Consider the following 14,887-nt stretch of genomic DNA (forward strand, 5'->3'; position numbering starts at 1 on the left):
TATTGTTTTTTGCATGCTAGTCTCCAAATCAAAAACTAATAGGTTACTAAAATACGAAAATTCTTTCTCCTTTTGAATACATTTTTATTGATAATTTGAGGATAATCAAAAACAGCACTCCAACATGGAGTGTAAACATAGGTATAAATACAACAGTAGTAACAGTCAACAGTACGACTAAATGCAAACTCAGAAGTGATGTAATATAATGTATTTGTATTGTATTTTCATGCGGGAACTGTACTGATGAAATAAATATCATACTATCTGGTATAATTCAAGAAAAATGTTCGTGTTTGTCCCTGCGGATAATTTCGGACTAAAGTTGTGTACCAATGATTAGATTATTGTACGATTGCTTTGAAAACTGTATTTTTGTGTTCGATATTCAGATTGTGTGTACTAGACTTTACATATATTATCTATCCTTTGTTGTCCTAGTTTCCATTCTCAGTGGATATCTTCACCCTGTGCTCCACTCTCATGACCCCATTTTCTGCCTAGGTCCACACTGATGCGATGCGGAAAAAGCAACTAATCCTGTGCGTTTTCCAACACTGCATTGCAATTGCACGGTGTCCATGCGACCTGCTGTAGATATCAATGTTAGATTATTGATACCGTGAAACAAATCACAAAATTCATTATGATTGGCAGAATCGCATCGCATGGGTATGAACAGGTGCGGGGGAAAAAAAAGGGTCCTGCACTATTTTGAAGCAGATGCGATGTGATTTGAGCCAAAATGTAGAATGTGGTGTGCACAGGCATGGGGTGAAATTCCTGTGCGAATCACATGCGGTGTCTGTGTAGCAGGATTTCCAGCCTTTGTGCTGGATGTGGGTCTGCCAGGGTTACTGCTAAGAACAACAGCACATTTAAGCCTGTTCTCCAAGTGTGAGCACTGAGACAAGAAACAGTCCAGCATCTTTGGGTTTTGTATTTATTTTAGGAACTTGGATGGGAGAAGGGAATGAGTGGGATACTCCTCTGGCTCGACTATACACAATAGAATGGGACTCTGAGAAAAATGACGCTGACTTAACGCTGGCTAAATGACGCTCAATGCCCGTTGGCGCTTGTTAACACTGACTTGCTGTCTGTGAACTTGAACTGACTTCTGACTCTTCCTTGTGACTCAAAAGTCCTTTTTACTGCTCCCTTTAGCCTTCCTGGCTGAGGTAGCTATTTGTAAGCACTGCTGCAACTCTTAACTCTTAAGACATTTTGGACAATTTCAGACATGGATGAGCGAGTTTGGGGTGGGGGAACTTGACTGGCCTGCACAGAGTCCTGACCTTAACCTGATTGAACACCTATGGGATGAATTAGAGCAGGTCTTCACGCCCAACATCAGTGCCTGACCTCACAAATGCACTTCTGGAAGAATGGTCAAACATTCCCATAGACACACTCCTAAACCTTTTGGACAGTCTTCCCAGAAGAGCTGAAGCTGTTCTAGCTGCAAAGGGTGGGCCAACTCAATATTAAACACCATGGACTAAAGCAGGCCATAGACGATTCGAATTACGTACGATTTATCGTTCGATAAACGAAAGCGCAACTCGTGCACATCATCGAGTGTACCATTAATGTGAGCCGAAAATCGTACGACAAAACACTATTTTTTGTGCCTTTTAACCACATCTCTACCGGACACACTCCCTACTGTTCTGTGTTTTGTTAGGCGAAATCATACAACTCCCCCACTAATGATACGAAATTCGGCCGATTTTCGCAAAAAAACCCAACATGTTGGATATGTGAATTTTTGCTGTCGTACGAAAATCGAACGTTTTACATACCACACTAACGATACGAAAATCGTTCGATAACACTGCCATTTACGATTTTCGTACGAAATTCGAATCGTCTATGGCCTGCTTAAGACTGGGATGCCATTAAAGTTAATTTGTGTGTTAAGGCAGACGCCCCAGTACTTTGGTATTATAGTGTATATATACACTGCACAAAAAAATGAAAGGAACACTTTGAAAACACATCAGATCTCAATAGGAAAAAAATACCATGCTGGATATATATACTGATATGGACTGGGTAATGTGTTAATACCCATAGAGAAAAGAAGAGAAGTCATACGGGGGGGGGGGGGGGGGGGGCGTCAGTGATACAAAAGTATACTACTGTATGCTCAGCAATGGGTCTTTAAATAGGGAGGCCAACGATCCACACACTCAAGTCTTCTGTGCTCTGGGGCATTATAACACATAGTCAAGATGGGTTCCCTTTTTGGGGCACCCTCTATCATCACCAATAGTATTTTAAATGCAAGCAGTATAAAGCCTGGTACACACTATGAATTTTCCCCAGTGGATTGAATGAAAAAAAAAACCGTCAGCCACTGTACTAACGATCCGACGTTAGTACAATATGTATTCTGCTACATATTTTTGGTAAAAAAAGAATCCCCATAAGCGTATATTGATTGGTTTGCACAAACGTTATGGCGACTACAAACAATGGGATATTTTTATTTATTTTTTACTAGTAAAGGCAACAATCAGAGACCTATAGTGGGTTTGCAACATTGCAGGGACAGTCGGACACTGACACTTTGTGGGGACCAGTGACACTAATACAGATCACCAGTGACACTAATACAGTGATCTGATCAGTGCTAAAAAATATGCACTGTTACTGTACTAACGACACTGGCTGGGAAGGGGTTACCATCAGGGGCGATCAAAGGGTTAGCTGTGTGCCTAATCAGTGTTTCTGTGTACTGTGGGAGGTGCTTTTACTAGGGGTAGGCAAAGATCAATGTCCCTGCTTTTCAGGAACACAGGATAAAGGCCGTGCCTACTGACAGAACGGCAATCTGCTTTGTTAGATAGGCAGACCGCCGTTTCCCTTCTGTACCAAACAATCGGTGGTGCCGGCAAAAATTGAGTCCTCGGTACCCGCTGATCAGCTCCCCTAACTAAAAGTGTCGGATCACGTTCTAGATACCTGATCAGGCGCAGGAGTGCTACTTTGCTGCCATATATGTAAGTTATACGGTCGGCAAGTGGTTTATGAAGTTCGAGATGCTTCGAGTTTTTGGTCACACTGACGAGCGGAATCCAAGGTGGCAAATTTGTATGTATATGCAAGCTGGCAAGCTTGCTCTGTGTGAAGTACATTAAGGGCAGTTTGACCACTCTTTATTGGGGGTCATTCTATTCTGGTAAGCCCCTTCCTGCTGCAATAGGGTGGTGTGTGGTGTTGCTGTGCTGAGATCTGAAGGTTTTTGGAATCCACTCCTGTTTTTCTCTTTCTATGAAGATCACATCTTTCCCTTATCTCCTCATTGGGACTGTAACGGAACCGTCGACCCACACCGTACTTGTGGTCTTCCGTCAGTATGTGGCTTCCTCCAGTCTGGACATAGATGGAGATATTCCAGCTGCCCTACATACAAAAACTAGCCTAAACTTAGCTTGTATGTCTCTGAAAGCAACTAACTCTTTTATTAAAACAAGTAGCAGACTTTTATACACTTGAGAAGCATGACAGTCACTACATGAACAATGACCTGAATATTTACATAAAAACATCACACAATGAATAGCTAACGAGGTACAGCTGACTCATGGCTAATCCCATCTAGACAAGGTTATTATTCACATGCTAATTAGCTCAGTGTACTTAAGTCAGCCTGGAAGCCCAGACTGCCGGCACCAAGGGTAAAACAAGATATAATATACATATGATAGTGTAAATACTGAGAACCCACAGTAAACAATGGATGAGCAAATCAACATGATTTACAATCCATGGAAGACCGGTGTTTGAGCTGATGACATGCATCTGTTACAAGTCTGATTAACTGAAGCAGTCCAAACCATCAATTTCTCTGTCACATAGTTTTTTTTCTGTCTCAGTGACGGCGAGTACCGTCACAGGGACTCATAGGCGTGCGCACAGGGTGTGCCTAGGCACACCCTAATAACCCTGTGTGGCGCAGATTCACCATGTTTAAACCCCTGATATTTCAGGGAAGCCCCCTAACGGCTCCTACAATGTTTTTAAAAAATACTAAATATACTAAAATTGTAAAATATAATAAAAAATGAAAACTACTGACACCATCCACTGCCCTCTCTCTGCCCTACTGATAGCGTCCACTGCTCTACTGACACCATCAGTATATATACACATGTATGTGTTTGAGCTTTGAGGTGCCCACCCTAATGCAATAGGCTGTGCACACCTATGTTGGGACTTACATGTTAGGTTTATGATTAACCAAATATAGCAAGCAAATGATCATTCTTTTTATATGTAGGTTGAAAAACAGTCACTAACTAAAGCAGAAAGAGCTGTGTAGAAGGCTTAAACCTGGGTGAGGAACAGCCAAACTCTGCTACTAAGGTGAGGTTGAGGAAGAGAGTTTCATGACACAGATCATACACCATGGCATGGCAACAAGATACAATGCAGTTATACTGCATCAGCAAGGCTTCTCCCAGGCAAAGATTTCAAAGCAGACTAGGGTTACAAGATGTGCTGTTCAAGCTCTTTTGAATAAGCACAAAGAAACATGCAACGTTGAGGAGCGTAGATGCAGTGGTGGGCCAAGAAAATGTAATGCAGCAGGTACATCATGCTTACTTCCCTTTGACATCTGAAGATGTCCAGCAGTGCTGTCAGCACAGAAATGGCATAAACCAGTGGGGCCCAAGTACACTCATCTACTGTCTGGAGAGGTCAGGCCAGAAGTGGTCTTCATGGAAGAATTGCAGGCAAAATGCCATACCTCCGTAGTGAAAACAAGGCTAAGTGACTCAACTATGCAGGAAAACATAGGAACTGGGGTGCTGAAAAATGGCAGCAGGTTGAAATATTTGGCTGTAGCAGGAGGCTTTTGTTGACCAAAGGGCTGCAAAGTTGTAACAATAATTAGGTGTCTGCAGGCAATAGTGAAGTATGTTGATGTTCCTTGCAAGTTTGGGGCTGCGTTTCTGTAAGTGGAGTTGGAGATTTGGTTAGGATCAATGGTGTCCTCAATGCTGATGTAGCGCACCCCCTCGGGAGCCGCAAGTAGAATGGGATTCCCCACACTGCACAGCCAGACACACCAAATTTCACAGTCACTCCAGAGTCGGAGGACAGTTTTTTTTTGTGTTATTGAGGGATATAACTTGGATAGGGATGGGAAATTATGGGATGCCCACTTGACTTTAAACAAACTTTAGGGACAGCTCCTCATCTATATACAGTCTCTATATATGCAGCTCCTCTATTTCCTCCAGCACACACTTGCTTGCAGAACCCAGCTATATCACCCAATTGTAGTTTTTCAGAACCCAGCTATATAACCCAATTGTAGTTTTGTAGCAAAGGCCCATTACAGGCAGGGTCTCGCAGCTCCTATACTTGAAGAGCAGATAGGTGACACTGCTCACACTCTCCCAGCACTTCCTCCCTGTGGTCACTGTTTCCAGGACCACTTCCTCAGGCACTGTCAACCTGCCTGGCTGCAGCTGCCCCTTTCATTAGCCCTCCAGGCTAACTTAGTCCCACAGTCCTCCAGACTGACACCCACCAGCCCACCCAGCTGACTCTCAGAAGCTGTCCTCTCTCCTTGCTCCCATGACTCCAGGAAGGGTTTCCTCAGTGTGTTGAAGGGCAGTGGTCCTCAACCCTGGCCTACAGGGCCCACTAACAGGCCAGATTTTAAGTATTACCTTGGGGAGATGCAGACTAGAATTCTGCAATCACTGAGCAGCAAATGATATCACCTGGGATGTATTTCAGTTATCTTGCAAATCTGGCCTGTTAGTGGGCCCTGTAGGCCAGGGTTGAGGACCACTGTGTAGGGGAATCTTCCAGCACCTGAGCCCCAGGCCCAAGGTCACTCCCCCCCCAGACTAGGGTGCACCCTCAAGGGCCATCGACGGCCTCCTCAGCACTCCATTTCCATCTTCCACCAGACTGTCCTTGCTGGCATGCCTCATGCCTATTTATGAGGTGGCCTACCCCCTTTTAGCTCCTTAAATATACATGGCAGCCCCCTCCCCAGCAACACCCTCCAGCTCTGAAAGTTTTCACAAACTTTCAGACCAGGGACTAGGGGAAGTGCCAGAGAGAGCTGCCAGAGGAGTCATCCAGTCACTATTCCCTGACCCAGATTCACAACCCAGCCTACCTACAATCTACCTACACGAACAATTAGCACGCTATCTAGAAGGTGCTACACTGAGAAATACAGGCAGATAATTATCCATCATGCCATACCACCAGGGACACATGTGATTGGCCCTATTTTTTTTCTGCAGCAGGACAACAACCCCAAACATACAGCTAATGTCATTAAGAACTATCTTCAGTGTAAAGAAAAACAAGGAGACCTGGAAGGGTTGCTTTGGCCCCCCCAGAGCCCTGATCTCAATATCAAGTCTGTCTGGGATTTCATGAAGAGACAGAAGGTTTTTTAACAGCCCACATCCACAGAAGATCTGTGGGTAGTTCTCCAAGATGTTTGGAACAACCTACTTGGCGAGTTCTCTTAAAAGCTTTGTGCAAGTGTACCTTGAAGAACTGATGCTGTTTTGAAGGCAAACATAGAAACATAGAAAAGTGACACATAAAAAAGACCCAGTAGTCCAATAAGTCTTTGCAAATATCAAGGTACAGCGCTAGATACTGTGCCAAATAAAGTGCTAGTGACATAAATCAAAGTGACATAGTGCCAAATACAAATTAATATCATAAGGTGCAAATAATGTTAAATATGAATCAAAAATGCCACCAAAGAAAGTGGCGAAGTGCAAAACAATTCATAAATAAATATTTCTACAGTGCAATAAGTAGACAATAAGAGCCGGTTCACATTAGCGCGACTTGTCAACCTGACAAGTCGTGCACCGTCGCGGTCCATTGACCGCTACAGGACCCGTTCTAATAGGAGCGACACAAGTCGCTCCGACTTAGAAAAAGGGTCCTGTACTACTTCGGGGCGATCTCGGAGCGACTTGCATAGACTTCCATTATATGAAGTCCCTGCAAGTCGCTCCGAAGTCGTGGTGCATTATAATGCACAAGTCGCCCCCGAAGTAGTAAAGAGTCGTGTCGCCCCAGTGTGAACCGACTCTTAAGGAATATTCAATCCATCCAAACATTACACTCTGTGCAAAATAAGCAAAACTCAGTGCTTGACAGGTGTCCAAAGTTGGAAATGCTTATATAAAGTATTAAAAAGTATTAAGTCCTCCAAAAGCTCTATGTTTGTCTCAAGCATGTTTCACTTCCTCTGCTGGAAGTTTATTCCAAGCATCAGCTAACTACCTTTTCAGAAAAAAAATACTTTCTAATATTAGTTTTAAACTTTCCTCCAGTTAGTTTGAGGTCATGTCATTGTGTTCTTGACTTTGTCTCTTATATTGAAAATACTGCCCTCCTGAACTTTTTCACCCCCTTGATGTATTTAAAGGTTTCAGTCTTGTCTCCCCTTTCTCTTCTTTCCTCCAGACTGTACATTTTAAGTTCCTGAAGTCGCTCTTGATATGTTTTATCGCCCAAACCCTTCACCATATTTGTTACCTGTCTCTGGACTCATTCTATCTTATTAATATCTTTTTTGTAGGTGAGGTCTCACAGTATTCTAAATGAAGTCTCACTAAATGTCTATATAGGGAAATCAGGACCTCCTTTCTCCTGCTGGTGATCCCTCTAGTGATGCATCCTAGAATTGTATTAACTTTTCCCACTGCCTGGTCACACTGTTTGCTCATTTTGTGATCATCCGAAATAAGTACCCCCAAATCTTTTTCCTTTGTAGTATGGGCCAACACTGTACCCCAAAGGTTGTATTCTCTCAAGGGATTATTTTTCCCTACGTGCATTTTTTTTACATTTGGAAACATTGAATTGCAATTTCCACTGTTTTGCCACGGGTGCAAAAGAGGTCACAACAAATATCGATTTGATTTTCAATTTCTCCTGTGTTCATTTACTTAGCATTTTGTAAAATGATAAAAATAAACCAGTAACACTTCTATTTTTGAAAGCATTCTTAATTGACAGCATTTTGTACACCTGCCAAAAACGTTTATTTATATATATATATATATATATATATATATATAATAATGTGAGGGGTGTACTCATTTTTGTGAGATACTGTATATATATATATATATATATACACACACACACACACACAGTATCTCACAAAAATGAGTACACCCCTCACATTTTTGTAAATATTTTATTATACCTTTTCATGTGACAACACTGAAGAAATTACACTTTGCTACAATGTAAAGTAGTGAGTGTACAGCTTGTATAACAGTGTAAATTTGCTGTCCCCTCAAAATACCTCAACACACAGCCATTAATGTCTAAACTGCTGGCAACAAAAGTGAGTACACCCCTATGTAAAAATGTCCAAATTGGACCCAATTAGCCATTTTCCCTCCCCGATGTCATGAGACTCGTTAGTGTTACAAGGTTTCAGGTGTGAATGGTGAGCAGGTGTGTTAAATTTGGAAGTTCATCATGGCACCTCATGGCAAAGAACTCTCTGAGGATCTGAAAAAAAGAATTGTTGCTCAACATAAAAATGGCATGTGCTATAAGAAGATTTCCAAGACCTTGAAACTGAGCTACAGCATGGTGGCCAAGACCATACAGCGGTATAATAGGACAGGTTCCCCCCAGAGCAGGCCTCACCATGGTTGACCAAAGAGGTTGAGTGCATGTGCTCAGCATCATATCCAGAGGTTGTCTTTGGGAAATAGACGTATGAGTGCTGCCAGCATTGCTGCAGAGGTTGAAGGGGTGAAGGGTCAGCCTGTCAGTGCTCAGACCATACGCCGATCACTGCATCAGATTGGTCTGCATAGCTGTTGTCCCAGAAGGAAGCCTCATCTAAATATGATGCACAAGAAATCACGTAAACTGTTTACTGAAGACAAGCACACTAAGGACATAGATTATTGGAACCATGTCCTGTGGTCTAATGAGACCAAGATAAACTTATTTGGTTCAGATGTTGTCAAGTGTGTGTGGCGGCAACCAGGTGAGGAGTACATAGACAAGTGTGTCTTGCCTACAGTCAAGCATGGTGGTAGGAGTGTCATGGTAGGGGCTGCATGAGTGCTGCCGGCACTGGGGAGCTACAGTTCATTGAGAGAACCAGGAATGCCAACATGTACTGTGACATACTGAAGCAGAGCATGATCCCCTCCCTTCGGAGACTGGGCCGCAGGACAGTATTTCAACATAACGACCCCAAACACACCTCCAAGACAACCACTGCATTGCTAAAGAAGCTGAGGGTAAAGGAGATGGACTGGCCAAGCATATCTCTAGACCTAAATCCTATTGAGCATCTGTGGGACATCCTCAAACTGAAGGTGGAAGAGCACAAGGTCTCTAACATCCACCAGCTCCGTGATGTCGTCATGGAGGAGTGGAAGAAGACCCAGTGGCAACCTGTGAAGCTCTAGTGAACCCCATGCCCAAGAGGGTTTTGGCAGTGCTGGAAAATAATGGTGGCCATACAAAATATTGACACTTTGGGCCCGATTCAGACATTTTCATTTAGGGGTGTACTCACTTTTGTTGCCAGCGGTTTAGACATTAATGGCTGTGTGTTGATTTATTTAAGGGGACAGCAAATGTACACTGTTATACAAGCCGTACACTAACTACTTTACATTGTAGCTAAGTGTCATTTCTTTTCACATAAAAAGATATAAAATATTTACAAAATGTGAGGGGTGTACTGACTTTTGAGAGATACTGTATAATAGACATGTAGTGCCCTCTTGTGTACATAGTTGTGTAGTGTAGATAGAGGCTTGTTAGAAGCCTAGGTGTGAGTCAGAGGGTTTACTTTAGGCTACTAGGCTACTAGTACACTGATCTTCCCAATGATTAGCTATGCAGGGGGGTGTCATAGCACAAGTTTGACCATTGGATTACAGGCAGGCTGTGCTCCCATGTAGCATGCGAAGAAGAAAACTGCTGGGATGGATGTACTTCTATAGCCTGGTTGATCATTTTGAAACAGGAAAGCAGGAGACTAGCAAGATCACCAAGTATTTTACACAAAGGAAGCAATACAAAGAGAACAGGATACTTTTTCTTATAAATACATGGTAACACAGACACATATTATGAATTTTAAAATGTTGGGGTAACGTACACTTTATTATAGACACCTTTCCCCTTTGCATTTTGCTTACCTCTCATGCATTCCCCCGCACCTCTTTTCAGCCATAGGGAGTGAAAGGTAAGCCCTGTAAAATCTAAAGTCAGCCATAGACAGAGCGATTTTGCCATGGTTGCAGAAAAGAAAATTGCTCAATTCCCACATCAACACAAGCAGTGTTGTTGGGGAATCCTTCCCGCTGAGCTAGGGAAGACCCTAACTGGGAGAAAACAGTGATTACTGCTAGCAGCTATAATAGCTGCTAGCAATAATCACATGTAAAATCCAACAGTGTGGTCATACCCAAGTTGATCGATCGATTAACTTGGGTACATTCAGCCGGCCCATACATGGTTGGTTTGAATCTTGGCCGATCCCTGCTGAACCAGTCAAGATTCAAATTATCTATGGTTGGCTTAAGAGTCAGTGAGGTCATTGCTTATACTGAGCTGGGCCAATCAGTGTTGTCACATGAAGTGAGTCACAGGGTCCTCATGTTAGTCCCAGTGCTGAATGGAGGGGCAGGGGAGAATAGGAGGGGTGAGCGTATGCCAGAGAAACACATGTTGCTTTGCAGGTTTACATTTTGCTTTACAAGTAGGGATGATCGAACGGTTCGAGTCGACCATCGGTTCGACCCGAACATTGACTGTTCGAGGTTCGGCCGAATTTAGAACTTTTTGCTGAAAAAGTTTGGAATTCGGCAACCAGAACCAACCAAAATGCAATGGGCCAGGAAATGGGCTTTAAAAGCCTGTGATTGGACCAGAACCATTAGAAAAAGCCAATTGAGGGGGCAGGAGAATGCTAGGAATGTGATTGGAGTGACTAGGGGGTCCATAGTCCAATCATTAGTGAATACGCCCCCCAGTATATAAGATAGCCCCCGCCAAATTCCTAGCATTGTTATACAGGGACATGGAAGAGAGTGGAAGCAGTTCTGTTAATTTTACTTTAAAAGTGTCATTTAGCATTTATTAGCGTGAGGAAAGGGATATCTAGTGTAGTTAGGGTGCTCTTTTACACTTTAGTTAGATGCAAAAATTTAGTTTCTGTAGGGAAAGGGTGAAGTGTCAGGGTGACCGTAATGTAGTGTAGGGTGAACTGACTGCTATGACAGGGTGACCAAACCCTTCCATATCAGGGTGACCGTAATGTAGTGTAGGGTGAACTGACACTGACTGCTATGGCAGGGTGACCGCTATAGAGAAAAGCTAGTTTCCCTGAAGTCACTTTCGCTGCAGTAATATGGCTTCGCCCCTGTCAGCTTGCTTTTTGGCTGCAGGCGTCTACAGGGATTTTTTGAGCACATGTTTGGAGTCAGGCATGACATCTGAACATGTGTATAGGGGGTATATATACACACCCATGTATGTATCTATACACCTGCACATATATAGGTGTGAAAGGAGCAGAAAACACTACTTGTGCTAATGAAATAATTAACACCAATATAGTTACGCTATGTAAAATACATATAAGTATGTATGTATATATACCACTATACACAAGTTCAGATGTTTTGCCTGCCTCCAAAGAACCCAAAAAAATGCCCAAAAAAACGCTAGCGCCAAAAAAAAAAAAAACGCCCAGGTGTGTTGTTGCAGGCATTTTTTTGGGGGTTTTTGGAGGCAGGCAAAATATCTGAACTTGTGTATACGGGTATATATACACACATACTTATATGTATATATATACATAGACATATATAGGTGTGATAGTAGCAGAAATATATGCTTGCGCTAATGAAATCATTTACACTAATATGGCTCCGCTCCTATAACACCTATATATGTCTAAGTGTAAAATACATATAAGTATGTGTGTATATATACCACTATACACAAGTTCAGATGTTTTGCCTGCCTCCAAAAACCCCCAAAAAATGCCTGCAACAACGCACCTGGGCGTTTTTTTTTTTGGCGCTAGCGTTTTTTTGGGCATTTTTTTGGGTTCTTTGGAGGCAGGCAAAACATCTGAACTTGTGTATAGTGGTATATATACACACATACTTATATGTATTTTACACTTAGACATATATAGGTGTGATAGGAGCGGAGCCATATTAGTGTAAATGATTTCATTAGCGCAAGCATATATTTCTGCTACTATCACACCTATATATGTCTAGGTGTATATATACATATAAGTATGTGTGTATATATACCCATATACACAAGTTCAGATGTTTTGCCTGCCTCAAAAGACCCCAAAAAATGCCCAAAAAAACGCTGGCTACTAAACCGGCAAGGTGTGAAAAGAGAGAAGCCACTAACCTGTTCTATAAGTGACCTAATACAAACAATCTTTTTTTATGGTTCTGGACATGCTACAGAGCTGAAACTTCACAGGTACACCTTTTAGACCCCCAAGATACTAAATTCAAAGAAATGTTTTTTTTTTTTTGTTTTTTTTATTTATTTATTTTTTTCAATAATTGTCTCTCTATCAAAAATGACAATTTTTAAGAACTTTTTTTGTGCGATTAATAGTCCCTGGGGTATGACCCAGAACCCTAGGCACTTTTTATGGGCATTTATTGGGTTTTAGGGCTTCAAAATGGTGTTTTTTGATTACTGAAGTTCGGGTCCCATTGATTTCAATGGGGTTCTGAAATCCGGGCCGAACTTTCGGGAAGTTCGGATGTTCTGGCCGAACCGAACTTTTGAAAAGTTCGATCATCCCTATTTACAAGTATGTAATGATGTCAGATCCCCATCTGCAATACTGATTGGACTATGAATGAACAGTAAAACACTGATATGTCATCATTTCTGCTCTCTCATCTTGTTGGATGGTCCTCATTTGTATTAAATGGGTTTAGTTTCAAGAAACCATTTCAAAACTATTCCAAGTAAGATTCTCTTATTGTATTTTGCTTGGACATTTCTATTTTGGGGTTTAGTGAGTGCAGAAGACACATGGAAATGAGTTCCAGAAAAGGGCCAACATGTGAAAAATCATGACACGGAGAACAGACCATGTGAAATCATTTTTATATTGTTATTTTTTAAAACAGCAATCAAAGAGATAAGATTTCAAACCATTTACTAATATAACCCATGGTGACATTATCCACCAACATTTTCCACCAACATTTCTGTAAATATTACAATTGTTAACATTTTATTTCTCTTACTTCCTCCGACAGTCGCCGCCTCCTCTAAGTCATCACTGTTGGGTATTGACTTCCCATCCGCAGGAGTAGCTAATACCCAACAGTGATGACTTAGAGGAGGCGGCGACCGTCGGAGGAAGTAAGAGAAATAAAATGTTAACAATTGTAATATTTACAGAACTCAGAGGACTCAGAGAAAGGAATTTTACAGGTAAGATTTTACAAAAATTCTGTTATATACAAAGAAAAATATTACACTAACAATCAATGTGATTATATTCTAAATACAGCCAGAGAATGCCTAGTTTTGTGCAATTCTGTCATTTTATTTTTATGCACTGATGAACATCTGATGCATGTCATAAAAAGCATAAGTGACTATTTTTCTCTTAGCAACCAATCAGATTCCAGGTGTAATTTGTCTGGGATCTAAGTTAAATAATGACTTTGAACTACATTAGGTTCAGGTCTAGTTTAGAAAATGACTGTGAACACCAAATTGGCTGCTATGAGCAACACAGACACATGCACTTCCTCCATTTTTTGGGGTCAGCTCATCCACATCTGATATTTCTTTTTTTATTTTTGCCAGTAAAAGAGGGATTCAATGGCAGCAATATTGTGAAGGGATCTTGTCACTTTAAGAGATAAAGGAGGCTGGTAGGGGATTCAACCCACCACTGTCCTTCCATATGCAAAATATCTGTTTTAATTACACTCTGGACTGACCCTTTAAATTAATTTCATAATGTTCACATTAATGTATGGAAAAGGCCAATTGTATGATGTCTGATAGAAAAACATTATAAAAGTATAAAAGTAGTAGCTTCAAAAATTAGAAACAAATAGTACATATACAACTGTAAAAGTATTTTCCTGATGCAAGTACAGAAATGATACATACATACATACAAGGACAGTATAATACAGTAAAACCTTGGATTGAGAGTAACTTGGTTTTAGAGCGTTTTGCAAGACAAGCAATTTTTTTTTATAAATTGATAAACAAGCGATGTCTTGATATACAAGTAGCGTCATGTCACAACTGAGTATAAAAGAGAAAAAAGGCGCCTCTAAGTGTAGCAATATGGTTACATTTAATGAAATTACAACATTTAGCAACTCACATGGTTGATGATTAAAGCGTAACACCACTATTGTTGAGGAAAAAACATCCCCCCCCCCCCCCGGGTGATCTCTGTACATTGCAAGGATTTTAACAAACTTTGTTGCAGATTCCTACCTTTTGTTATTCTGAAGAAATCATTGTTTGTTCCTCTGTGCTGAGTGGGTCAAATGGGAGTGGTTTCATAAGTATCTATCTGCTGTGGCAGCTGCAGGGCTCTAAGGAGGTAAGCTGCTGGGCCTGCATCCCTTTAGATGTGTTCCTATTGGGAGAATCTCACCAAAAATGACATTTTTGTTGTAGGGGATGCCAGAAATCTGACTTATATCTTAGGCAGACTTCTGGGAAAATTGGTGAGCCAATCAAACAAGCAGGAAATTATGTTTCTGGGGTATGGTCAGTACACATTATGTGTACAGAACAGCTCCAGGAAGCCATATTGTATTGCATTTTCAGAACATTACAACAGCTGCAGATAGAA

The sequence above is a fragment of the Pelophylax lessonae genome (assembly GCF_965119305.1).
Source record: "Pelophylax lessonae genome assembly, chromosome: 12".
NCBI classification, from domain to species: domain Eukaryota; kingdom Metazoa; phylum Chordata; class Amphibia; order Anura; family Ranidae; genus Pelophylax; species Pelophylax lessonae.